The sequence below is a fragment of the Orcinus orca genome, chromosome 8 (genome assembly GCF_937001465.1).
Source record: "Orcinus orca chromosome 8, mOrcOrc1.1, whole genome shotgun sequence".
In the NCBI taxonomy this organism is placed as follows: domain Eukaryota; kingdom Metazoa; phylum Chordata; class Mammalia; order Artiodactyla; family Delphinidae; genus Orcinus; species Orcinus orca.
Genome location: NC_064566.1, coordinates 109,953,289 through 109,980,709, shown reverse-complemented (window position 1 = coordinate 109,980,709; position 27,421 = coordinate 109,953,289).

Below are 27,421 nucleotides of genomic sequence, written 5' to 3'. Positions count from 1 at the left end.
TATAGCTTAGGGAAATTAAAATCAAAAAGACACAGCCACCCCAAAGTTTGGGACGGCTCTGTTTACAAGAACTTCGTCTACGGTACAAGTTTAATATCGCAGAAAGTGAAAAATGGATAAAGAAGTTGTGGTACATACGTACAATGCAATATCACTCAGCAAGGAAATCTATGTCATCAGGCCCGTAGTTGCATAATGAGTGGATTCAGGTATGATGATTCTAACTGAAATAAGTCACACAGAAAAAGAAACATCATAAGATATCACTAATACACGGAATGCAAACTAGGCTACACAGGAACTGAATTACAAAACAGAACAGGGTCTCAAATTTAGAAAACCAACTTATGCTTGCTTAAGGGGAAAGGTGAGTTGGGGTGCTGCATAAAACCAGAGATTGAAATGAGCCCAGATAAAGTTCCTTAAGCCAAACATGTAATAGACAAGAGCTACTCCTTGCTAAACGAGATGGACTCAACACCCCACATATTAAACGCCTAAGAATGTACCTGACTAGTAAGTATCTTAAAACCTATGGATTTCTATGTCTCCGAAAGAGAATCAAGCGTGTGTACAGGGTCATAAACGCAGCAGTGATAGGATTGGGGAGGTTCGGTGAGCAAATGAAAACCCTTTGAAATCATATTGCATGGTACCCATTCCACGGCTCTCAACTCTCCAGGTTTAAGGGATTCTTCCTTCAGCTAAAACATGCATGTGGAACCCAGAGTATGATCAACCATGTCATCGGGAGACGTATTCCAGTATGTCTCAGTTCTCATCCCCTGGTAATCGGGTGCAACATTCCAGACGCTTTACTAACACTCTCCCGACTTGGAGAGTCAGTGCCTTTAACCTCCTGTTTGGCCCAGTTTGCAATTTCTGTGGAAATGAACAGGAATAGGGAGGACCAATGAGAGACTAGCTGGAGGTGTCTGGACGGGCAAATGTAACGCTCATTTCCCAGCAGGAGGAGGAATTAACCAAAGGCTCAGCGTGCCGTACCGGAACCAGATTAGGGCCTGAAGCAATCCTGCGGTGTTGCGGCCAGCTCACAAGAAAGCGAGTTGAAGAAAGGAGATCAGGGGCACTGTAATTCACAAACCTGCAGAGTTATAAATGACAGCTATCGTCCAAAAATATACTGAAGTAAGGCTCCCAAGAGAATTTGAAAGCGGGGCAGAATTGCAGGAAACCGATTTCAGAAGGTGACTGGAATTGCATTTAAAGCATAGGAAAAGAGGCAGAACGTCCACAATGATGCACTTGGCCAAAAAGTGGGTATGCGTTTTTTCCTGAATATATTCAGGAAAATACACATATGCACTTTTTGGCCAACCAAGCAAGCTTGCAAAGGAAATCTGCACTACAATGAAGTCTCACTTCCCCTGGGTCAAAAGGGCCATCTGAAAAAAGTGTAAAATACACAAAGGCAGGACAGGCCATGGAGACCTGGGAGCCTTGTTATGCTGATGGGCGGGATGTAAATTGCCAACAGCCACTTGGGAGAAGTGTATGGTGTTTCCTGAAACATCTAAAAAACAAAGCAACAGAGCCTAGGGCACTTCCACTTATGGTCCTATAGCTTAGGGAAATTAAAATCAAAAAGACACAGCCACCCCAAAGTTTGCGACGGCTCTGTTTACAAGAACCTCGTTTACAGTACAAGTTCAATATCGCAGAAAGTGAAAAATGGATAAAGAAGTTGTGGTACTTACGTACAATGCAATATAACTCAGCAATGACATCTACGTCATCAGGCCCGTAGCAGCATAATGAGTGGATTCAGGTATGATGATTCTAACTGAAATAAGTCACACAGAAATAGAAATATCATAAGATATCACTAATACATGGAATGTAAACTTGGCTACACAGGAACTGGATTACAAAACAGAACAGGGTCTCAAATGTAGAACACCAACTTATGCTTGCTTAAGGGGAAAGGTGAGTTGGGGTGCTGCATAAAAGCAGAGATTGAAATGAGCACAGATAAAGTTCCTTAAGCCAAATATGGAATAAACAAGAGCTACTCCTTGCTCAACGAAATGGACTCAAAACCCCATATTAAACGCCTAAGAATGTACCTGACTTGTATGTATCTGAAAACCTATGGATTGCTATGTCTCCGAAAGAGATCAAGCGTGTGTACAGGGGCATAAAGGCAGCAGTGATAGGACTGGAGAGGTTCGGTGAGCAAATGAAGACCCTTTGAAGTCATATTGCATGGTACCCATTCCACAGGTCTCAACTCTCCAGGTTTAAGGGATTCTTCTTTCAGCTAAAACATGCATGTGGAACCCAGAGTATGATCAACCGTGTGATCGGGAGATGTGTTCCAATATGTCTCAGTTCTCGTCCCCTGGTACTCGGGTGCAACATTCCAGACGCTTTACTAACACTCTCCCGACTTGGAGAGTCAGGGCCTTTAACCTCCTGTTTGGCCCAGTTTGCAGTTTCTGCGGAAGATGATCAGGAATAGGGAGAACCAATGAGAGACTAGCTGGAGGTGTCTGGACGGGCAAATTTAACTCTCATTTCCCACCAGGAAGAGGAATTAACCAAAGGCTCAGCGTGCTGTGCCGGAACCAGATTAGGGCCGGAAGCAATCCTGCGGTGTTGCGGCCAGCTCACAAGAAAGCGAGTTGAAGAAAGGAGCTCAGGGGCACTGTAATTCACAAACCTGCAGAGTTATAAATGACAGCTATCGTCCAAAAATATACTGAAGTAAGGCCGCCAAGAGGACTTGAAAGCGGGGCAGAATTGCAGGAAACCGATTTCAGGAGGTAGACTGGAATTGCATTTAAAGCATAGGAAAAGAGGCAGAACGTCGACAATGATCCACTTGGACAAAAAGGGCGTATGCGTTTTTTCCTGAATATATTCAGGAAAAAACGCATACGCACTTTTTGGCCAACCAAGCAAGCTTGCAAAGGGAATCTTCACTACAATGAAGTCTCACTTCCCCCTGGTGAAAAGGACCATCTGTAAAAAGTGTAAAATCCAGAAAGGCAGGACAGGCCATGGAGAACTGGGAGCCTTGTTATGCTGATGGGCGGGATGTAAATTGCCAACAGCCACTCGGGAGAAGTGTATGGTGTCTCCTGAAACATCTAAAAAACAAAGCAACAGAGCCTAGGGCACTTCCACTTATGGTCCTATAGCTTAGGGAAATTAAAATCAAAAAGACACAGCCACCCCAAAGTTTGCGACGGCTCTGTTTACAAGAACCTCGTTTACGGTACAAGTTTAATATCGCAGAAAGTGAAAACTGGATAAAGAAGTTGTGGTACTTACGTACAATGCAATATCACTCAGCAATGAAATCTATGTCATCAGGCCCATAGCAGCATAATGAGTGGATTCAGGTATGATGATTCTAACTGAAATAAGTCACACAGAAAAAGAAACATCATAAGATATCACTAATACACGGAATGTAATCTTGGCTACACAGGAACTGAATTAAAAAACAGAACAGGGTCTCAAATGTAGAAAACCAACTTATGCTTGCTTAAGGGGAAAGGTGAGTTGGGGTGCTGCATAAAACCAGAGATTGAAATGAGCCCAGATAAAGTTCCTTAAGCCAAACATGTAATAGACAAAAGCTACTCCTTGCTAAACGAGATGGACTCAACACCCCACATATTAAACGCCTAAGAATGTACCTGACTAGTAAGTATCTTAAAACCTATGGATTTCTATGTCTCCGAAAGAGAATCAAGCGTGTGTACAGGGTCATAAACGCAGCAGTGATAGGATTGGGGAGGTTCGGTGAGCAAATGAAAACCCTTTGAAATCATATTGCATGGTACCCATTCCACGGGTCTCAACTCTCCAGGTTTAAGGGATTCTTCCTTCAGCTAAATCATGCATGTGGAACCCAGAGTATGATCAACCGTGTCATCGGGAGACGTATTCCAGTATGTCTCAGTTCTCATCCCCTGGTAATCGGGTGCAACATTCCAGACGCTTTACTAACACTCTCCCGACTTGGAGAGTCAGTGCCTTTAACCTCCTGTTTGGCCCAGTTTGAAATTTCTGTGGAAATGAACAGGAATAGGGAGGACCAATGAGAGACTAGCTGGAGGTGTCTGGACGGGCAAATGTAACGCTCATTTCCCACCAGGAGGAGGAATTAACCAAAGGCTCAGCGTGCCGTACCGGAACCAGATTAGGGCCTGAAGCAATCCTGCGGTGTTGCGGCCAGCTCACAAGAAAGCGAGTTGAAGAAAGGAGATCAGGGGCACTGTAATTCACAAACCTGCAGAGTTATAAATGACAGCTATCGTCCAAAAATATACTGAAGTAAGGCTGCCAAGAGGACTTGAAAGCGGGGCAGAATTGCAGGAAACCGATTTCAGGAGGTAGACTGGAATTGCATTTAAAGCATAGGAAAAGAGGCAGAACGTCGTCAATGATGCACTTGGCCAAAAAGTGCGTATGCGTTTTTTTATGAATATATTCAAGAAAAACGCATACGCCCTTTTTGGCCAACCAACCACGCTTGCAAAGGAAATCTGCACTACAATGAAGTCTCACTTCCCCTGGGTCAAAAGGGCCATCTGAAAAAAGTGTAAAATCCAGAAAGGCAGGACAGGCCATGGAGAACTGGGAGCCTTGTTATGCTGATGGGCAGGATGTAAATTGCCAACAGCCACTCTGGAGAAGTGTATGATGTTTCCTGAAACATCTAAAAAACAAAGCAACAGAGCCTAGGGCACTTCCACTTATGGTCCTATAGCTTAGGGAAATTAAAATCAAAAAGACACAGCCAGCCCAAAGTTTGGGACAGCTCTGTTTACAAGAACCTCGTTTACAGTACAAGTTCAATATCGCAGAAAGTGAAACATGGATAAAGAAGTTGTGGTACTTACGTACAATGCAATATGACTCAGCAATGAAATCTATGTCATCAGGCCCGTAGCAGCATAATGAGTGGATTCAGGTATGATGATTCTAACTGAAATAAGTCACACAGAAAAAGAAACATCATAAGATATCACTAATACACGGAATGTAAACTTGGCTACACAGGAACTGGATTACAAAACAGAACAGGGTCTCAAATTTAGAAAACCAACTTATGCTTGCTTAAGGGGAAAGGTGACTTGGGGTGCTTCATAAAACCAGAGATTGAAATGAGCACAGATAAAGTTCCTTAAGCCAAACATGTAATAGACAAGAGCTACTCCTTGCTCAACAAAATGGACTCAACACCCCATATTAAACGCCTAAGAATGTACCTGACTAGTAAGTATCTTAAAACCTAAGGATTGCTGTCTCTGAAAGACAATCAAGCGTGTGTACAGGGGCATAAACGCAGCAGTGATAGGATTGGAGAGGTACGGTGAGCAAATGAAGACCCTTTGAAGTCATATTGCATGGTACCCATTACACGGTTCTCAACTCTCCAGGTTTAAAGGATTCTTCCTTCAGCTAAAACATGCATGTGGAACCCAGAGTATGATCAACCGTGTGATCGGGAGATGTGTTCTAATATCTCTCAGTTTTCAACCCCTGGTACTCGGGTGCAACATTCCAGACGCTTTACTAACACTCTCCCGACATGGAGAGTCAGTGCCTTTAACCTCCTGTTTGGCCCAGTTTGCAATTTCTGCGGAAGATGAACAGGAATAGGGAGAACAAATGAGAGACCAGCTGGAGGTGTGTGGACGGGCAAATTTAACTCTCATTTCCCACCAGGAAGAGGAATTAACCAAAGGCTCAGCGTGCCGTGCCGGAACCAGATTAGAGCCTGAAGCAATCCTGCGATCTTGCGGCAGCTCACAAGAAAGCGAGTTGAAGAAAGGAGCTCAGGGGCACTGTAATTCACAAACCTGCAGAGTTATAAATGACAGCTATCGTCCAAAAATATACTGAAGTAATCCTGCCAAGAGGACTTGAAAGCAGGGCAGAATTGCAGGAAACCGATTTCAGGAGGTAGACTGGAATTGCATTGAAAGCATAGGAAAAGAGGCAGAACGTCGACAATGATGCACTTGGCCAAAAAGGGCGTATGTGTTTTTTCCTGAATACATTCAGGAAAAAACGCATACGCACTTTTTGGCCAACCAAGCAAGCTTGCAAAGGAAATCTGCACTACAATGAAGTCTCACTTCCCCCCGGTCAAAAGGGCCATCTGAAAAAAGTGTAAAATCCAGAAAGGCAGGACTGGCCATGGAGAACTGGGAGCCTTGTTATGCTGATGGGCGGGATGTAAATTGCCAACAGCCACTCGGGAGAAATGTATGGTGTTTCCTGAAACATGTAAAAAACACAGCAACTGAGCCTAGGGCACTTCCACTTATGGTCCTATAGCTTAGGGAAATTAAAATCAAAAAGACACAGCCACCCCAAAGTTTGGGACGGCTCAGATTACAAGAACCTCCTTTACAGTACAAGTTCAATATCGCAGAAAGTGAAACATGGATAAAGAAGGTGTGGTACTTACGTACAATGCAATATGACTCAGCAATGAAATCTATGTCATCAGGCCCATAGCAGCATAATGAGTGGATTCAGGTATGATGATTCTAACTGAAATAAGTCACACAGAAAAAGAAACATCATAAGATATCACTAATACACGGAATGTAAACTTGGCTACACAGGAACTGGATTACAAAACAGAACAGGGTCTCAAATTTAGAAAACCAACTTATGCTTGCTTAAGGGGAAAGGTGACTTGGGGTGCTTCATAAAACCAGAGATTGAAATGAGCACAGATAAAGTTCCTTAAGCCAAACATGTAATAGACAAGAGCTACTCCTTGCTCAACAAAATGGACTCAACACCCCATATTAAACGCCTAAGAATGTACCTGACTAGTAAGTATCTTAAAACCTAAGGATTGCTGTCTCTGAAAGACAATCAAGCGTGTGTACAGGGGCATAAACGCAGCAGTGATAGGATTGGAGAGGTACGGTGAGCAAATGAAGACCCTTTGAAGTCATATTGCATGGTACCCATTACACGGTTCTCAACTCTCCAGGTTTAAAGGATTCTTCCTTCAGCTAAAACATGCATGTGGAACCCAGAGTATGATCAACCGTGTGATCGGGAGATGTGTTCTAATATCTCTCAGTTTTCAACCCCTGGTACTCGGGTGCAACATTCCAGACGCTTTACTAACACTCTCCCGACATGGAGAGTCAGTGCCTTTAACCTCCTGTTTGGCCCAGTTTGCAATTTCTGCGGAAGATGAACAGGAATAGGGAGAACAAATGAGAGACCAGCTGGAGGTGTGTGGACGGGCAAATTTAACTCTCATTTCCCACCAGGAAGAGGAATTAACCAAAGGCTCAGCGTGCCGTGCCGGAACCAGATTAGAGCCTGAAGCAATCCTGCGATCTTGCGGCAGCTCACAAGAAAGCGAGTTGAAGAAAGGAGCTCAGGGGCACTGTAATTCACAAACCTGCAGAGTTATAAATGACAGCTATCGTCCAAAAATATACTGAAGTAATCCTGCCAAGAGGACTTGAAAGCAGGGCAGAATTGCAGGAAACCGATTTCAGGAGGTAGACTGGAATTGCATTGAAAGCATAGGAAAAGAGGCAGAACGTCGACAATGATGCACTTGGCCAAAAAGGGCGTATGTGTTTTTTCCTGAATACATTCAGGAAAAAACGCATACGCACTTTTTGGCCAACCAAGCAAGCTTGCAAAGGAAATCTGCACTACAATGAAGTCTCACTTCCCCCCGGTCAAAAGGGCCATCTGAAAAAAGTGTAAAATCCAGAAAGGCAGGACTGGCCATGGAGAACTGGGAGCCTTGTTATGCTGATGGGCGGGATGTAAATTGCCAACAGCCACTCGGGAGAAATGTATGGTGTTTCCTGAAACATGTAAAAAACACAGCAACTGAGCCTAGGGCACTTCCACTTATGGTCCTATAGCTTAGGGAAATTAAAATCAAAAAGACACAGCCACCCCAAAGTTTGGGACGGCTCAGATTACAAGAACCTCCTTTACAGTACAAGTTCAATATCGCAGAAAGTGAAACATGGATAAAGAAGGTGTGGTACTTACGTACAATGCAATATGACTCAGCAATGAAATCTATGTCATCAGGCCCATAGCAGCATAATGAGTGGATTCAGGTATGATGATTCTAACTGAAATAAGTCACACAGAAAAAGAAACATCAGAAGATATCACTAATACACGGAATGTAAACTTGGCTACACAGGAACTGGATTACAAAACAGAACAGGGTCTCAAATGTAGAAAACCAACTTATGCTTGCTTAAGGGGAAAGGTGAGTTGGGGTGCTGCATAAAACCAGAGATTGAAATGAGCACAGATAAAGTTCCTTAAGCCAAATATGGAATAGACAAGAGCTACACCTTGCTCAACGAAATGGACTCAACACCCCATATTAAACGCCTAAGAATGTACCTGACTAGTAAGTATCTTAAAAGCTATAGATTGCTATGTCTCTGAAAGAGAATCAAGCATGTGTACAGGGGCATAAACGCAGCAGTGATAGGACTGGAGAGGTTCGGTGAGCAAATGAAGACCCTTTGAAGTCATATTGCATGGTACCCATTCCACGGGTCTCAACTCTCCAGTTTTAAGGGATTCTTCCTTCAGCTAAAACATGCATGTGGAACCCAGAGTATGATCAACCGTGTGATCGGGAGACGTGTTCCAATATGCTTCAGTTTTCGTCCCCTGGTACTCGGGTGCAACATTCCAGACGCTTTACTAACATTCTCCCGACTTGGAGAGTCAGTGCCTTTAAACTACTGTTTGCCCAGTTTGCAATTTCTGCGGAAGATGAACAGGAAGAGGGAGAACCAATGAGAGACTAGATGGAGGTGACTATACGGGCAAATTTAACTCTCATTTCCCACCGGGAAGTGGAATTAACCAAAGGCTCAGCGTGCCATGCCGGAAACAGAATAGGGCCTGAAGCAATCGTGCGGTGTTGCGGCCAGCTCACAAGAAAACGAGTTGAAGAAAGGAGCTCAGGGGCACTGTAATTCACAAACCTGCAGAGTTATAAATGACAGCTATCGTCCAAAAATATACTGAAGTAAGGCTGCCAAGAGGACTTGAAAGCGGGGCAGAATTGCAGGAAACCGATTTCAGGAGGCAGACTGGAATTGCATTTAAAGCATAGGAAAAGAGGCAGAACGTCCACAATGATGCATTTGGCCAAAAATGGCGTATGCGTTTTTTCCTGAATATATTCAGGAACAAAGGCATACGCACTTTTTGGCCAACCAAGCAAGGTTGCAAAGGAAATCTGCACTAAAATGAAGTCTCACTTCCCCCCGGTCAAAAGGGCCATCTGAAAAAATTGTAAAATCCAGAAAGGCAGGACAGGCCATGGAGAACTGGGAGCCTTGTTATGCTGATGGGCGGGATGTAAATTGCCAACAGCCACTCCGGAGAAGTGTATGGTGTTTCCTGAAACATCTAAAAAACAAAGCAACAGAGCCTAGGGCACTTCCACTTATGGTCCTATAGCTTAGGGAAATTAAAATCAAAAAGACACAGCCACCCCAAAGTTTGGGATGGCTCTGTTTACAAGAACGTCGTTTACGGTACAAGTTCAATATCGCAGAAAGTGAAAAATGGATAAAGAAGTTGTGGTACTTACGTATAATGCAATATCACTCAGCAATGAAATCTATGTCATCAGGCCCATAGCAGCATAATGAGTGGATTCAGGTATGATGATTCTAACTGAAATAAGTCACACAGAAAAAGAAACATCATAAGATATCACTAATACACGGAATGTAAACTTGGCTACACAGGAACTGGATTACAAAACAGAACAGTGTCTCAAATGTAGAAAACCAACTTATGCTTGCTTAAGGGGAAAGGTGAGTTGGGGTGCTGCATAAAACCAGAGATTGAAATGAGCACAGATAAAGTTCCTTAAGCCAAATATGGAATAGACAAGAGCTACTCCTTGCTCAACGAAATGCACTCAACACCTCATATCAAACGCCTAAGAATGTACCTGACTAGTAAGTATCTTAAAACCTATGGATTGCTATGTCTCCGAAAGAGAATCAAGCGTGTGTACAGGGGCATAAACGCAGCAGTGATAGGATTGGAGAGGTTCGGTGAGCAAATGAAGACCCTTTGAAGTCATATTGCATGGTACCCATTCCACGGGCTCAACTCTCCACGTTTAAGGGATTATTCCTTCACCTAAAACATGCATGTTGAACTCAGAGTATGATCAACCACGTGATCGGGAGACGTGTTCAAATATGTCTCAGTTTTCGAACCCTGGTACTCGTGTGCAACATTCCAGATGCTTTACTAACACTCTCCCGACTTGGAGAGTCAGTGCCTTTAACCTCCTGTTTGGCCCAGTTTGCAATTTCTGCGGAAGATGAACATGAATAGGGAGAACCAATGAGAGACTAGCTGGAGGTGTGTGGATGGGCAAATTTAACTCTCATTTCCCACCAGGAAGAGGAATTAACCAAAGGCTCAGCGTGCCGTGCAGGAACCATATTAGGGCCTGAAGCAATCCTGTGGTGTTGCGGCCAGCTCACAAGAAAGCGAGTTGAAGAAAGGAGCTCAGGGGCACTGTAATTCACAAACTTGCAGAGTTATAAATGACAGCTATCGTCCAAAAATATACTGAAGTAAGGCTGCCAAGAGGACTTGAAAGCGGGGCAGAATTGCAGGAAACCGATTTCAGGAGGTAGACTGGAATTGCATTGAAAGCATAGGAAAAGAGGCAGAACGTCCACAATGATGCACTTGGCCAAAAAGAGCGTATGCGTTTTTTCCTGAATATATTCAGGAAAAAACGCATACGCACTTTTTAGCCAACCAAGCAAGCTTGCAAAGGAAATCTGCACTACAATGAAGTCTCACTTCCCCCCGGTCAAAAGGGCCATCTGAAAAAAGTGTAAAATCCAGAAAGGCAGGACAGGCCATGGAGAACTGGGAGCCTTGTTATGCTGATGGGCGGGATGTAAATAGCCAACAGCCACTCGGGAGAAGTGTATGGTGTTTCCTGAAACATCTAAAAAACAAAGCAACAGAGCCTAGGACACTTCCACTTATGGTCCTATAGCTTAGGTAAATTAAAATCAAAAAGACACAGCCACCCCAATGTTTGGGACGTCTCTGTTTACAAGTACCTCATTCACGGTACAAGTTCAATATCGCAGAAAGTGAAAAATGGATAAAGAAATTGTGGTACTTACGTACAATGCAATATCACTCAGCAATGAAATCTATGTCATCAGGCCCGTAGCAGCATAATGAGTGGATTCAGGTATGATGATTCTAACTGAAATAAGTCACACAGAAAAAGAAACATCATAAGATATCACTAACACATGTAATGTAAACTTGGCTACAAAGCAACTGGATTATAAAAGAGAACAGGGTCTCAAATTTAGAAAACCAACATGCTTGCTTAAGGGGAAAGGTGAGTTGGGGTGCTGCATAAAACCAGAGATTGAAATGAGCACAGATAAAGTTCCTTAAGCCAAATATGTAATAAACAAGAGCTACTCCTTGCTCAAGCACATGGACTCAACACCCCATATTAAATGGCTAAGAATGTACCTGACGAGTAAGTATCTTAAAACCTATGGATTGCTATGTCTCCGAAAGAGAATCAAGCGTGTGTACAGGGGCATAAACGCAGCAGTGATAGGATTGGAGAGGTTCAGTGAGCAAATGAAGACCCTTTGAAGTCATATTGCATGGTACCCATTCCACGGGTCTCAACTCTCCAGGTTTAAGGGATTCTTCCTTCAGCTAAAACATGCATGTGGAACCCAGAGTATGATCAACCGTGTGATCGGGAGACGTGTTCCAATATGTCTCAGTTTTCGTCCCCTGGTACTCACGTGCAACATTCCAGATGCTTAACTAACACTCTCCCGACTTGGAGAGTCAGTGCCTTTAACCTCCTGTTTGGCCCAGTTTGCAATTTCTGTGGAAGATGAACAGGAATAGGGAGAACCAATGAGAGACTAGCTGGAGGTGTCTGGACGGGCAAATTTAACTCTCATTTCCCACCAGGAAGAGGAATTAACCAAAGGCTCAGCGTGCTGTGCCAGAAGAAGATTAGGGCCTGAAGCAATCCTGCGGTGTTGCGGCCAGCTCACAAGAAAGCGAGTTGAAGAAAGGAGCTCGGGGCACTGTAATTCACAAACCTGCAGAGTTATAAATGACAGCTATCGTCCAAAAATATGCTGAAGTAAGACTGCCAAGAGGACTTGAAAGCGGGGCAGAATTGCAGGAAACCGATTTCAGGAGGTAGACTGGAATTGCATTTAAAGCATAGGAAAAGAGGCAGAACGTCGACAATGATGCACTTGGCCAAAAAGGGCATATACGTTTTTTCCTGAATATATTCAGGAAAAAACGCATATGCCCTTTTTGGCCAACCAAGCAAGCTTGCAAAGGAAATCTGCACTACAATGAAGTCTCACTTCCCCCCTGTCAAAAGGGCCATCGGAAAAAGTCTAAAATCCAGAAAGGCAGGACAGGCCATGGAGAACTGAGAGCCTTGTTATGCTGTTGGGGGGATGTAAATTGCCAACAGCCACTCGGGAGAAGTGTATGGTGTCTCCTGAAACATCTAAAAAACAAAGCAACAGAGCCTAGGGCACTTCCACTTATGGTCCTATAGCTTAGGGAAATTGAAATCAAAAAGACACAGCCACCCCAAAGTTTGGGACGGTTCTGTTTACAAGAACCTCGTTTATGGTACAAGTTCAATATCGCAGAGAGTGAAAACTGGATAAAGAAGTTGTGGTACTTACGTACAATGCAATATCACTCAGCAATGAAATCTATGTCATCAGGCCCGTAGCAGCATAATGAGTGTATTCAGGTATGATGATTCTAACTGAAATAAGTCACACAGAAAAAGAAACATCATAAGATATCACTAATACACGGAATGTAAACTTGGCTACACAGGAACTGGATTACAAAACAGAACAGGGTCTCAAATGTAGAAAACCAACTGATCCTTGCTTAAGGGGAAAGGTGAGTTGGGTTGCTGCATAAAACCAGAGATTGAAATGAGCACAGATAAAGTTCCTTAAGCCAAATATGGAATAGACAACAGCTACTCCTTGATCAACGAAATGGACTCAACACCCCATATTAAACGCCTAAGTATGTACCTGACTAGTAAGTATCTTAAAACCTATGGATTGCTGTGTCTCCGAAAGAGAATCAAGCGTGTGTACAGGGGCATAAACGCAGCAGTGATAGGATTGGAGAGGTTCGGTGAGCAAATGAAGACCCTTTGAAGTCATATTGCATGGTAGCCATTCCACGGGTCTCAACTCTCCAGGTTTAAGGGATTCTTCCTTCAGCTAAAACATGCATGTGGAACCCAGAGTATGATCAACCGTGTGATCGGGAGACGTGTTCAAATATGTCTCAGTTCTCGTCCACTGTTACTCGGGTGCAACATTCCAGATGCTTTATTAACACTCTCCCGACTTGGAGAGTCAGTGCCTGTAACCTCCTATTTGGCCCAGTTTGCAATTTCTGTGGAAGATGAACAGGAATAGGGAGAACCAATGAGAGACTAGCTGGAGGTGTCTGGACGGGCAAATTTAACTCTCATTTCCCACCAGGAAGAGGAATTAACCAAAGGCTCAGCGTGCCGTGCCGGAACCAGATTAGGGCCTGAAGCAATCCTTCGGTGTTGCGGCCATCTCACAAGAAAGCGAGTTGAAGAAAGGAGCTCAGGGGCACAGTAATTCACAAACCTGCAGAGTTATAAATGACAGCTATTGTCCAAAAAATACTGAAGTAAGGCTGCCAAGGGGACTTGAAAGCGGGGCAGAATTGCAGGAAACCGATTTCAGGAGGTAGACTGGAATTGCATTTAAAGCATAGGAAAAGACGCAGAACGTCCACAATGATGCACTTGGCCAAAAAGGGCGTATGCGTTTTTTCCTGAATATATTCAGGAATAATGCATACGCCCTTTTTGGCCAACCAAGCAAGTTGCAAAGGAAATCAGCACTACAATGAAGTCTCACTTCCCCCCGGTCAAAAGGGCCATCTGAAAAAAGTGTAAAATCCAGAAAGGCAGGACAGGCCATGGAGAACTGGGAGCCTTGTTATGCTGATGGGCGGGATGTAAATTGCCAACAGCCACTCGGGAGAAGTGTATGGTGTCTCCTGAAACATCTAAAAAACAAAGCAACAGAGCCTAGGGCACTTCCACTTATGGTCCTATAGCTTAGGGAAATTAAAATCAAAAAGACACAGCCACCCCAAAGTTTGGGACGGCTCTGTTTACAAGAACCTCGTTTACGGTACAAGTTCAATATTGCAGAAAGCGAAAAATGGATAAAGAAGTTGTGGTACTTACGTCCAATGCAATATCACTCAGCAATGAAATCTATGTCATCAGGCCCATAGCAGCATAATGAGTGGATTCAGGTATGATGATTCTAACTGAAATAAGTCACACAGAAATAGAAATATCATAAGACATCACTAATACACGGAATGTAAACTTGGCTACACAGGAACTGGATTACAAAACAGAACAGGGTCTCAAATGTAGAAAACCAACTTATGCTTACTTAAGGGGAAAGGTGAGTTGGGGTGCTGCATAAAACCAGAGATTGAAATGAGCACAGATAAAGTTCCTTAAGCCAAATATGGAATAGACAAGAGCTACACCTTGCTCAACGAAATGGACTCAACACCCCATATTAAACGCCTAAGAATGTACCTGACTAGTAATTATCTTAAAACCTATGGATTGCTATGTCTCCGAAAGAGAATCAAGCGTGTGTACACGGGCATAAACGCAGCAGTGATAGGATTGGAGAGGTTCGGTGCGCAAATGAAGACCCTTTGAAGTCATATTGCATGGTACCCATTCCATGGGTCTCAACTCTCCAGGTTTAAGGGATTCTTCCTTCAGCTAAAACATGCATGTGGAACCCAGAGTATGATCAACCGTGTGATCGGGAGACGTGTTCCAATATGCCTCAGTTTTCGTCCCCTGGTACTCGGGTGCAACATTCCAGACGCTTTACTAACATTCACCCGACTTGGAGAGTCAGTGCCATTAACCTACTGTTTGGCCCAGTTTGCAATTTCTGCGGAAGATGAACAGGAAGAGGGAGAACCAATGAGAGACTCGCTGGAGGTGACTATACGGGCAAATTTAACTCTCATTTCCCACCGGGAAGTGGAATTAACCAAAGGCTCAGCGTGCCATGCCGGAAACAGAATAGGGCCTGAAGCAATCGTGCGGTGTTGCGGCCAGCTCACAAGAAAGCGAGTTGAAGAAAGGAGCTCAGGGGCAGTGTAATTCACAAACCTGCAGAGTTATAAATCACAGCTATCGTCCAAAAATATACTGAAGTAAGGCTGCCAAGAGGACTTGAAAGCGGGGCAGAATTGAAGGAAACCGATTTCAGGAGGTAGACTGGAATTGCCTTTAAAGCATAGGAAAAGAGGCAGAACGTCCACAATGATACATTTGGCCAAAAAGGGCGTATGCGTTTTTTCCTGAATATATTCAGGAACAAACGCATACGCACTTTTTGCCCAACCAAGCAAGGTTGCAAATGAAATCTGCACTACAATGAAGTCTCACTTCCCCCCGGTCAAAAGGGCCATCTGAAAAAAGTGTAAAATCCAGAAAGGCAGGACAGGCCATGGAGAACTGGGAGCCTTGTTATGCTGATGGGCGGGATGTAAATTGCCAACAGCCACTCGGGAGAAGTGTATGGTGTTTCCTGAAACATCTAAAAAACAAAGCAACAGAGCCTAGGACACTTCCACTTATGGTCCTATAGCTTAGGGAAATTAAAATCAAAAACACACAGCCACCCCAAAGTTTGGGACGGCTCTGTTTACAAGAACCTCATTCACGGTACAAGTTCAATATCGCAGAAAGTGAAAAATGGATAAAGAAATTGTGGTACTTACGTACAATGCAATATCACTCAGCAATGAAATCTATGTCATCAGGCCTGTAGCAGCATAATGAGTGGATTCAGGTATGATGATTCTAACTGAAATAAGTCACACAGAAAAAGAAACATCATAAGATATCACTAACACATGTAATGTAAACTTGGCTACAAAGCAACTGGATTATAAAAGAGAACAGGTTCTCAAATTTAGAAAACCAACATGCTTGCTTAAGGGGAAAGGTGAGTTGGGGTGCTGCATAAAACCAGAGATTGAAATGAGCACAGATAAAGTTCCTTAAGCCAAATATGTAATAAACAAGAGCTACTCCTTGCTCAAGCACATGGACTCAACACCCCATATTAAATGGCTAAGAATGTACCTGACGAGTAAGTATCTTAAAACCTATGGATTGCTATGTCTCCGAAAGAGAATCAAGCGTGTGTACAGGGGCATAAACGCAGCAGTGATAGGATTGGAGAGGTTCAGTGAGCAAATGAAGACCCTTTGAAGTCATATTGCATGGTACCCATTCCACGGGTCTCAACTCTCCAGGTTTAAGGGATTCTTCCTTCAGCTAAAACATGCATGTGGAACCCAGAGTATGATCAACCGTGTGATCGGGAGACGTGTTCAAATATGTCTCAGTTTTCGACCCCTGGTACTCGGGTGCAACATTCCAGATGCTTTACTAACACTCTCCCGACTTGGAGAGTCAGTGCCTTTAACCTCCTGTTTGGCCCAGTTTGCAATTTCTGTGGAAGATGAACAGGAATAGGGAGAACAAATGAGAGACTAGCTGGAGGTGACTATACGGGCATTTAACTCTCATTTCCCACCAGGAAGTGGAATTAACCAAAGGCTCAGCGTGCCGTGCCGGAACAAGATTAGGGCCTGAAGCAATCCTGCGATGTTGCGGCCAGCTCACAAGAAAGCAAGTTGAAGAAAGGAGCTCAGGGGCACAGTAATTCACAAACCTGCAGAGTTATAAATGACAGCTATCGTCCAAAAATATACTGAAGTAAGGCTGCCAAGAGGACTTGAAAGCAGGGCAGAATTGCAGGAAACCGATTTCAGGAGGTACACTGGAATTGCATTTAAAGCATAGGAAAAGAGGCAGAATGTCGACAATGATGCACTTGGCCAAAAAGGGCGTATGCGTTTTTTCCTGAATATATTCAGGAAAAAACGCATATGCACTTTTTGGCCAACCAAGCAAGCTTGCAAAGGAAATCTGCACTACAATGAAGTCTCACTTCTCCCCGGTCAAAAGGGCCATCTGGAAAAAGTGTAAAATCCAGAAAGGTAAGACAGGCCATGGAGAACTGGGAGCCTTGTTACGCTGATGGGCGGGATGTAAATTGTCAACAGCCACTCGGGAGAAGTGTATGGTGTTTCCTGAAACATCTAAAAAACAAAGCAACAGAGCCTAGGGCACTTCCACTTATGGTCCTATAGCATAGGGAAATTAAAATCAAAAAGACACAGCCACCCCAAAGTTTGGGACGGCTCTTTTACAAGAACCTCGTTTAAGGTACAAGTTCAATATCGCAGAAAGTGAAAAATGGATAAAGAAGTTGTGGTACTTTCGTACAATGCAATATCACTCAGCAATGATATCTATGTCACCAGGCCTCTAGCAGAAAATGAGTGGATTCAGGTATGATGATTCTAACTGAAATAAGTCACACAGAAAAAGAAACATCATAAGATATCACTAATACACGGAATGTAAACTTGGCTACACAGGAACTGAATTACAAAACAGAACAGGGTCTCAAATGTAGAAAACCAACTTATGCTTGCTTAAGGGGAAAGGTGAGTTGGGGTGCTGCATAAAACCAGAGATTGAAATGGGCACAGATAAAGTTCCTTAAGCCAAATATGGAATAGACAAGAGCTACTCCTTGATCAACGAAATGGACTCAACACCCCATATTAAACGCCTAAGAATGTACCTGACTAGTAAGTATCTTAAAACCTATCGATTGCTATGTCTCCGAAAGAGAATCAAGCGTGTGTACAGGGGCATAAACGCAGCAGTGATAGGATTGGAGAGGTTCGGTGAGCAAATGAAGACCGTTTGAAGTCATATTGCATGGCACCCATTCCACGGGTCTCAACTCTCCAGGTTTAAGGGATTCTTCCTTCAGCTAAAACATGCATGTGGAACCCAGAGTATGATCAACCGTGTGATCGGGAGACGTGTTCAAATATGTCTCAGTTCTCGTCCCCTGGTACTCGGGTGCAACATTCCAGACGCTTTACTAACATTCTCCCGACTTGGAGAGTCAGTGCCTTTAAACTACTGTTTGCCCAGTTTGCAATTTCTGCGGAAGATGAACAGGAAGAGGGAGAACCAATGAGAGACTAGCTGGAGGTGACTATACGGGCAAATTTAACTCTCATTTCCCACCGGGAAGTGGAATTAACCAAAGGCTCAGCGTGCCATGCCGGAAACAGAATAGGGCCTGAAGCAATCGTGCGGTGTTGCGGCCAGCTCACAAGAAAACGAGTTGAAGAAAGGAGCTCAGGGGCACTGTAATTCACAAACCTGCAGAGTTATAAATGACAGCTATCGTCCAAAAATATACTGAAGTAAGGCTGCCAAGAGGACTTGAAAGCGGGGCAGAATTGCAGGAAACCGATTTCAGGAGGCAGACTGGAATTGCATTTAAAGCATAGTAAAAGAGGCAGAACGTCCACAATGATGCATTTGGCCAAAAATGGCGTATGCGTTTTTTCCTGAATATATTCAGGAACAAAGGCATACGCACTTTTTGGCCAACCAAGCAAGGTTGCAAAGGAAATCTGCACTAAAATGAAGTCTCACTTCCCCCCGGTCAAAAGGGCCATCTGAAAAAATTGTAAAATCCAGAAAGGCAGGACAGGCCATGGAGAACTGGGAGCCTTGTTATGCTGATGGGCGGGATGTAAATTGCCAACAGCCACTCCGGAGAAGTGTATGGTGTTTCCTGAAACATCTAAAAAACAAAGCAACAGAGCCTAGGGCACTTCCACTTATGGTCCTATAGCTTAGGGAAATTAAAATCAAAAAGACACAGCCACCCCAAAGTTTGGGATGGCTCTGTTTACAAGAACGTCGTTTACGGTACAAGTTCAATATCGCAGAAAGTGAAAAATGGATAAAGAAGTTGTGGTACTTACGTATAATGCAATATCACTCAGCAATGAAATCTATGTCATCAGGCCCATAGCAGCATAATGAGTGGATTCAGGTATGATGATTCTAACTGAAATAAGTCACACAGAAAAAGAAACATCATAAGATATCACTAATACACGGAATGTAAACTTGGCTACACAGGAACTGGATTACAAAACAGAACAGTGTCTCAAATGTAGAAAACCAACTTATGCTTGCTTAAGGGGAAAGGTGAGTTGGGGTGCTGCATAAAACCAGAGATTGAAATGAGCACAGATAAAGTTCCTTAAGCCAAATATGGAATAGACAAGAGCTACTCCTTGCTCAACGAAATGCACTCAACACCTCATATCAAACGCCTAAGAATGTACCTGACTAGTAAGTATCTTAAAACCTATGGATTGCTATGTCTCCGAAAGAGAATCAAGCGTGTGTACAGGGGCATAAACGCAGCAGTGATAGGATTGGAGAGGTTCGGTGAGCAAATGAAGACCCTTTGAAGTCATATTGCATGGTACCCATTCCACGGGCTCAACTCTCCACGTTTAAGGGATTATTCCTTCACCTAAAACATGCATGTTGAACTCAGAGTATGATCAACCACGTGATCGGGAGACGTGTTCAAATATGTCTCAGTTTTCGAACCCTGGTACTCGTGTGCAACATTCCAGATGCTTTACTAACACTCTCCCGACTTGGAGAGTCAGTGCCTTTAACCTCCTGTTTGGCCCAGTTTGCAATTTCTGCGGAAGATGAACATGAATAGGGAGAACCAATGAGAGACTAGCTGGAGGTGTGTGGATGGGCAAATTTAACTCTCATTTCCCACCAGGAAGAGGAATTAACCAAAGGCTCAGCGTGCCGTGCAGGAACCATATTAGGGCCTGAAGCAATCCTGTGGTGTTGCGGCCAGCTCACAAGAAAGCGAGTTGAAGAAAGGAGCTCAGGGGCACTGTAATTCACAAACTTGCAGAGTTATAAATGACAGCTATCGTCCAAAAATATACTGAAGTAAGGCTGCCAAGAGGACTTGAAAGCGGGGCAGAATTGCAGGAAACCGATTTCAGGAGGTAGACTGGAATTGCATTGAAAGCATAGGAAAAGAGGCAGAACGTCCACAATGATGCACTTGGCCAAAAAGAGCGTATGCGTTTTTTCCTGAATATATTCAGGAAAAAACGCATACGCACTTTTTAGCCAACCAAGCAAGCTTGCAAAGGAAATCTGCACTACAATGAAGTCTCACTTCCCCCCGGTCAAAAGGGCCATCTGAAAAAAGTGTAAAATCCAGAAAGGCAGGACAGGCCATGGAGAACTGGGAGCCTTGTTATGCTGATGGGCGGGATGTAAATAGCCAACAGCCACTCGGGAGAAGTGTATGGTGTTTCCTGAAACATCTAAAAAACAAAGCAACAGAGCCTAGGACACTTCCACTTATGGTCCTATAGCTTAGGTAAATTAAAATCAAAAAGACACAGCCACCCCAATGTTTGGGACGTCTCTGTTTACAAGTACCTCATTCACGGTACAAGTTCAATATCGCAGAAAGTGAAAAATGGATAAAGAAATTGTGGTACTTACGTACAATGCAATATCACTCAGCAATGAAATCTATGTCATCAGGCCCGTAGCAGCATAATGAGTGGATTCAGGTATGATGATTCTAACTGAAATAAGTCACACAGAAAAAGAAACATCATAAGATATCACTAACACATGTAATGTAAACTTGGCTACAAAGCAACTGGATTATAAAAGAGAACAGGGTCTCAAATTTAGAAAACCAACATGCTTGCTTAAGGGGAAAGGTGAGTTGGGGTGCTGCATAAAACCAGAGATTGAAATGAGCACAGATAAAGTTCCTTAAGCCAAATATGTAATAAACAAGAGCTACTCCTTGCTCAAGCACATGGACTCAACACCCCATATTAAATGGCTAAGAATGTACCTGACGAGTAAGTATCTTAAAACCTATGGATTGCTATGTCTCCGAAAGAGAATCAAGCGTGTGTACAGGGGCATAAACGCAGCAGTGATAGGATTGGAGAGGTTCAGTGAGCAAATGAAGACCCTTTGAAATCATATTGCATGGTACCCATTCCACGGGTCTCAACTCTCCAGGTTTAAGGGATTCTTCCTTCAGCTAAAACATGCATGTGGAACCCAGAGTATGATCAACCGTGTGATCGGGAGACGTGTTCCAATATGTCTCAGTTTTCGTCCCCTGGTACTCACGTGCAACATTCCAGATGCTTAACTAACACTCTCCCGACTTGGAGAGTCAGTGCCTTTAACCTCCTGTTTGGCCCAGTTTGCAATTTCTGCGGAAGATGAACAGGAATAGGGAGAACCAATGAGAGACTAGCTGGAGGTGTCTGGACGGGCAAATTTAACTCTCATTTCCCACCAGGAAGAGGAATTAACCAAAGGCTCAGCGTGCTGTGCCAGAAGAAGATTAGGGCCTGAAGCAATCCTGCGGTGTTGCGGCCAGCTCACAAGAAAGCGAGTTGAAGAAAGGAGCTCGGGGCACTGTAATTCACAAACCTGCAGAGTTATAAATGACAGCTATCGTCCAAAAATATGCTGAAGTAAGACTGCCAAGAGGACTTGAAAGCGGGGCAGAATTGCAGGAAACCGATTTCAGGAGGTAGACTGGAATTGCATTTAAAGCATAGGAAAAGAGGCAGAACGTCGACAATGATGCACTTGGCCAAAAAGGGCATATACGTTTTTTCCTGAATATATTCAGGAAAAAACGCATATGCCCTTTTTGGCCAACCAAGCAAGCTTGCAAAGGAAATCTGCACTACAATGAAGTCTCACTTCCCCCCTGTCAAAAGGGCCATCGGAAAAAGTCTAAAATCCAGAAAGGCAGGACAGGCCATGGAGAACTGAGAGCCTTGTTATGCTGTTGGGGGGATGTAAATTGCCAACAGCCACTCGGGAGAAGTGTATGGTGTCTCCTGAAACATCTAAAAAACAAAGCAACAGAGCCTAGGGCACTTCCACTTATGGTCCTATAGCTTAGGGAAATTGAAATCAAAAAGACACAGCCACCCCAAAGTTTGGGACGGTTCTGTTTACAAGAACCTCGTTTATGGTACAAGTTCAATATCGCAGAGAGTGAAAACTGGATAAAGAAGTTGTGGTACTTACGTACAATGCAATATCACTCAGCAATGAAATCTATGTCATCAGGCCCGTAGCAGCATAATGAGTGTATTCAGGTATGATGATTCTAACTGAAATAAGTCACACAGAAAAAGAAACATCATAAGATATCACTAATACACGGAATGTAAACTTGGCTACACAGGAACTGGATTACAAAACAGAACAGGGTCTCAAATGTAGAAAACCAACTGATCCTTGCTTAAGGGGAAAGGTGAGTTGGGTTGCTGCATAAAACCAGAGATTGAAATGAGCACAGATAAAGTTCCTTAAGCCAAATATGGAATAGACAACAGCTACTCCTTGATCAACGAAATGGACTCAACACCCCATATTAAACGCCTAAGTATGTACCTGACTAGTAAGTATCTTAAAACCTATGGATTGCTGTGTCTCCGAAAGAGAATCAAGCGTGTGTACAGGGGCATAAACGCAGCAGTGATAGGATTGGAGAGGTTCGGTGAGCAAATGAAGACCCTTTGAAGTCATATTGCATGGTAGCCATTCCACGGGTCTCAACTCTCCAGGTTTAAGGGATTCTTCCTTCAGCTAAAACATGCATGTGGAACCCAGAGTATGATCAACCGTGTGATCGGGAGACGTGTTCAAATATGTCTCAGTTCTCGTCCACTGTTACTCGGGTGCAACATTCCAGATGCTTTATTAACACTCTCCCGACTTGGAGAGTCAGTGCCTGTAACCTCCTGTTTGGCCCAGTTTGCAATTTCTGCGGAAGATGAACATGAATAGGGAGAACCAATGAGAGACTAGCTGGAGGTGTGTGGATGGGCAAATTTAACTCTCATTTCCCACCAGGAAGAGGAATTAACCAAAGGCTCAGCGTGCCGTGCAGGAACCATATTAGGGCCTGAAGCAATCCTGTGGTGTTGCGGCCAGCTCACAAGAAAGCGAGTTGAAGAAAGGAGCTCAGGGGCACTGTAATTCACAAACTTGCAGAGTTATAAATGACAGCTATCGTCCAAAAATATACTGAAGTAAGGCTGCCAAGAGGACTTGAAAGCGGGGCAGAATTGCAGGAAACCGATTTCAGGAGGTAGACTGGAATTGCATTGAAAGCATAGGAAAAGAGGCAGAACGTCCACAATGATGCACTTGGCCAAAAAGAGCGTATGCGTTTTTTCCTGAATATATTCAGGAAAAAACGCATACGCACTTTTTAGCCAACCAAGCAAGCTTGCAAAGGAAATCTGCACTACAATGAAGTCTCACTTCCCCCCGGTCAAAAGGGCCATCTGAAAAAAGTGTAAAATCCAGAAAGGCAGGACAGGCCATGGAGAACTGGGAGCCTTGTTATGCTGATGGGCGGGATGTAAATAGCCAACAGCCACTCGGGAGAAGTGTATGGTGTTTCCTGAAACATCTAAAAAACAAAGCAACAGAGCCTAGGACACTTCCACTTATGGTCCTATAGCTTAGGTAAATTAAAATCAAAAAGACACAGCCACCCCAATGTTTGGGACGTCTCTGTTTACAAGTACCTCATTCACGGTACAAGTTCAATATCGCAGAAAGTGAAAAATGGATAAAGAAATTGTGGTACTTACGTACAATGCAATATCACTCAGCAATGAAATCTATGTCATCAGGCCCGTAGCAGCATAATGAGTGGATTCAGGTATGATGATTCTAACTGAAATAAGTCACACAGAAAAAGAAACATCATAAGATATCACTAACACATGTAATGTAAACTTGGCTACAAAGCAACTGGATTATAAAAGAGAACAGGGTCTCAAATTTAGAAAACCAACATGCTTGCTTAAGGGGAAAGGTGAGTTGGGGTGCTGCATAAAACCAGAGATTGAAATGAGCACAGATAAAGTTCCTTAAGCCAAATATGTAATAAACAAGAGCTACTCCTTGCTCAAGCACATGGACTCAACACCCCATATTAAATGGCTAAGAATGTACCTGACGAGTAAGTATCTTAAAACCTATGGATTGCTATGTCTCCGAAAGAGAATCAAGCGTGTGTACAGGGGCATAAACGCAGCAGTGATAGGATTGGAGAGGTTCAGTGAGCAAATGAAGACCCTTTGAAGTCATATTGCATGGTACCCATTCCACGGGTCTCAACTCTCCAGGTTTAAGGGATTCTTCCTTCAGCTAAAACATGCATGTGGAACCCAGAGTATGATCAACCGTGTGATCGGGAGACGTGTTCCAATATGTCTCAGTTTTCGTCCCCTGGTACTCACGTGCAACATTCCAGATGCTTAACTAACACTCTCCCGACTTGGAGAGTCAGTGCCTTTAACCTCCTGTTTGGCCCAGTTTGCAATTTCTGTGGAAGATGAACAGGAATAGGGAGAACCAATGAGAGACTAGCTGGAGGTGTCTGGACGGGCAAATTTAACTCTCATTTCCCACCAGGAAGAGGAATTAACCAAAGGCTCAGCGTGCTGTGCCAGAAGAAGATTAGGGCCTGAAGCAATCCTGCGGTGTTGCGGCCAGCTCACAAGAAAGCGAGTTGAAGAAAGGAGCTCGGGGCACTGTAATTCACAAACCTGCAGAGTTATAAATGACAGCTATCGTCCAAAAATATGCTGAAGTAAGACTGCCAAGAGGACTTGAAAGCGGGGCAGAATTGCAGGAAACCGATTTCAGGAGGTAGACTGGAATTGCATTTAAAGCATAGGAAAAGAGGCAGAACGTCGACAATGATGCACTTGGCCAAAAAGGGCATATACGTTTTTTCCTGAATATATTCAGGAAAAAACGCATATGCCCTTTTTGGCCAACCAAGCAAGCTTGCAAAGGAAATCTGCACTACAATGAAGTCTCACTTCCCCCCTGTCAAAAGGGCCATCGGAAAAAGTCTAAAATCCAGAAAGGCAGGACAGGCCATGGAGAACTGAGAGCCTTGTTATGCTGTTGGGGGGATGTAAATTGCCAACAGCCACTCGGGAGAAGTGTATGGTGTCTCCTGAAACATCTAAAAAACAAAGCAACAGAGCCTAGGGCACTTCCACTTATGGTCCTATAGCTTAGGGAAATTGAAATCAAAAAGACACAGCCACCCCAAAGTTTGGGACGGTTCTGTTTACAAGAACCTCGTTTATGGTACAAGTTCAATATCGCAGAGAGTGAAAACTGGATAAAGAAGTTGTGGTACTTACGTACAATGCAATATCACTCAGCAATGAAATCTATGTCATCAGGCCCGTAGCAGCATAATGAGTGTATTCAGGTATGATGATTCTAACTGAAATAAGTCACACAGAAAAAGAAACATCATAAGATATCACTAATACACGGAATGTAAACTTGGCTACACAGGAACTGGATTGCAAAACAGAACAGGGTCTCAAATGTAGAAAACCAACTGATCCTTGCTTAAGGGGAAAGGTGAGTTGGGTTGCTGCATAAAACCAGAGATTGAAATGAGCACAGATAAAGTTCCTTAAGCCAAATATGGAATAGACAACAGCTACTCCTTGATCAACGAAATGGACTCAACACCCCATATTAAACGCCTAAGTATGTACCTGACTAGTAAGTATCTTAAAACCTATGGATTGCTGTGTCTCCGAAAGAGAATCAAGCGTGTGTACAGGGGCATAAACGCAGCAGTGATAGGATTGGAGAGGTTCGGTGAGCAAATGAAGACCCTTTGAAGTCATATTGCATGGTAGCCATTCCACGGGTCTCAACTCTCCAGGTTTAAGGGATTCTTCCTTCAGCTAAAACATGCATGTGGAACCCAGAGTATGATCAACCGTGTGATCGGGAGACGTGTTCAAATATGTCTCAGTTCTCGTCCACTGTTACTCGGGTGCAACATTCCAGATGCTTTATTAACACTCTCCCGACTTGGAGAGTCAGTGCCTGTAACCTCCTATTTGGCCCAGTTTGCAATTTCTGTGGAAGATGAACAGGAATAGGGAGAACCAATGAGAGACTAGCTGGAGGTGTCTGGACGGGCAAATTTAACTCTCATTTCCCACCAGGAAGAGGAATTAACCAAAGGCTCAGCGTGCCGTGCCGGAACCAGATTAGGGCCTGAAGCAATCCTTCGGTGTTGCGGCCAGCTCACAAGAAAGCGAGTTGAAGAAAGGAGCTCAGGGGCACAGTAATTCACAAACCTGCAGAGTTATAAATGACAGCTATTGTCCAAAAAATACTGAAGTAAGGCTGCCAAGGGGACTTGAAAGCGGGGCAGAATTGCAGGAAACCGATTTCAGGAGGTAGACTGGAATTGCATTTAAAGCATAGGAAAAGACGCAGAACGTCCACAATGATGCACTTGGCCAAAAAGGGCGTATGCGTTTTTTCCTGAATATATTCAGGAATAATGCATACGCCCTTTTTGGCCAACCAAGCAAGTTGCAAAGGAAATCAGCACTACAATGAAGTCTCACTTCCCCCCGGTCAAAAGGGCCATCTGAAAAAAGTGTAAAATCCAGAAAGGCAGGACAGGCCATGGAGAACTGGGAGCCTTGTTATGCTGATGGGCGGGATGTAAATTGCCAACAGCCACTAGGGAGAAGTGTATGGTGTCTCCTGAAACATCTAAAAAACAAAGCAACAGAGCCTAGGGCACTTCCACTTATGGTCCTATAGCTTAGGGAAATTAAAATCAAAAAGACACAGCCACCCCAAAGTTTGGGACGGCTCTGTTTACAAGAACCTCGTTTACGGTACAAGTTCAATATTGCAGAAAGCGAAAAATGGATAAAGAAGTTGTGGTACTTACGTCCAATGCAATATCACTCAGCAATGAAATCTATGTCATCAGGCCCATAGCAGCATAATGAGTGGATTCAGGTATGATGATTCTAACTGAAATAAGTCACACAGAAATAGAAATATCATAAGACATCACTAATACACGGAATGTAAACTTGGCTACACAGGAACTGGATTACAAAACAGAACAGGGTCTCAAATGTAGAAAACCAACTTATGCTTACTTAAGGGGAAAGGTGAGTTGGGGTGCTGCATAAAACCAGAGATTGAAATGAGCACAGATAAAGTTCCTTAAGCCAAATATGGAATAGACAAGAGCTACACCTTGCTCAACGAAATGGACTCAACACCCCATATTAAACGCCTAAGAATGTACCTGACTAGTAATTATCTTAAAACCTATGGATTGCTATGTCTCCGAAAGAGAATCAAGCGTGTGTACACGGGCATAAACGCAGCAGTGATAGG